We start from the raw sequence: 1,748 nt of genomic DNA, 5'->3' as shown, positions 1-1,748 counted from the left end.
CAATAATCACTGGCCCAGTTGTTTGTAGCCAGGGGAGCAGGCTTTGTTTGAAACAAGTTAAGCCACTTGAAGGCTAAAATAAGCTTAGGTTTCATTTAAAGGCTACAAGAAGCTTCACAGGAGCCAATGGCATGATGAAGACACCAGATGTGTTGTCTTAACAGTATCTCTGTCTAGAGAGGTGAAGGTTCCTGGGGGTCTCCTTTGTGGATTGGACTGCACCTGGAGTTCAGGTCTGGGCATGATGCTGTGAAAAGGATGGAAATCAGCCTGACATAACCATCAGAGAGAGGCCATGATGATGAAAGAACTTGAATCTACATCATGGAAGCCATGGCTGAAAGGCTATCTTCCCAATCCATGTGCCTTGGCATCCCAGTGCGCTCCGAATCGTTTAAAGCTGTACCTGGACACGAATCACTCAGCCCTTGAGCGGGACTTGGGACGGCAAAAAACCCCATGCCGGCCAGCTGTGGTCAAGACAGCCCTGGTAAGGGCTCTGTATCGTTCAAGCACAGTGGGCCTGAGGATGCCTTTCACGGTCCCCCAGGGGAAAGCATAAAAAGTGACTCTTGGCACTGGCTCTCAGCCTGGATATACTGAGCATAGACAAGAAGGTGCTGTACCACCTGAGACATCTACCTTGGCAGACAAAGGCAGAGCACATTATTGCCCATCCTGAAAGAGGGACCGAGGACCTCCTGCTGAAGTAGTTCATTCCAGATGCCCAAAGAGCACAGTGTGTGACCCTAGGGGCTGCCAGCTGGAGGTTGGGGAGGGAGGCTGGCAGGGGCCCTGTGGATGTGGTTCTGGTGCTGTTCAGAGCCTTTCTTCACATACAACAACTTCTTCCCTCCCTGGGTAGCTTAAGTACCCCTGAAGGAGACATCCGTTCCACTGGCTGGGCGCTCTAACAATGCGCCTGCTTTCTGCAAAGTAGAGCTTCAGCATATTTTGAAATACTTAAAAAGTTCAATTGGATTAGAAGTCCTTTCTCACCAGCATTAGAAACTTCAACATTATATCTGTCAATGAAAGTAAAGGAAAAGCTTTACTTTGAGAGTCTTTAACTATAACTTCAACTATTACCCATTTTTGAAGGTTGTAAAAAGGGTATTAAATTTTAAATCACAGCTTCTTGTCCATCACGACTACCAAAAATTTGAAGAAACCGTCATTAAAAAGTCTTGATCAGGAATTACCTGTAGCCATTTCAAACGTAAAACACGATATTGAAGGTTACATTCATGGAATTAAGCTAAGTTTTGCTGTCAGACCTTCAAAAAGATTTTATTTGGAAGCTAGGTACAAATTCAATATTTAACATCCTCCCTAATATTTTATATTTTATTTTCGTATCATAATTATGTACTGCTATAAAGGAAATGTAATGAATTTTTCATTAATCCCCAGACAGACATCCCTAATTTGCTTCGGGTTCACCCCAGGGTGTCATACAAATATCATTTTCGGCATCTGCCTTGGAATTCAAAAGCCTAGGAAACATTGGTAGAAAAATGTCGCTCATGTAGGAGACACATCACGGATACACCAGGTCAGAAGAGCAGCCCTGGGGGCCAAAAATTCAGTTGTTCTGAGTGTCCCCAGTGGGGTAGACTTGTACCTCAAGTGAAGGCTCCAGGCAGATGAATTTCAGTCAGATCTTAAGAGTCAGCTCTGCCCAAAGAGAGAGGCCATGAATCCTCCAACAGAATCTGGCTCACCAGTTGGCAGAAAGTCATAGATGG

The sequence above is a fragment of the Phocoena sinus genome, chromosome 5 (genome assembly GCF_008692025.1).
Source record: "Phocoena sinus isolate mPhoSin1 chromosome 5, mPhoSin1.pri, whole genome shotgun sequence".
Taxonomy (NCBI): Eukaryota; Metazoa; Chordata; class Mammalia; order Artiodactyla; family Phocoenidae; genus Phocoena; species Phocoena sinus.
Note: the sequence above shows the minus strand (reverse complement) of the source record.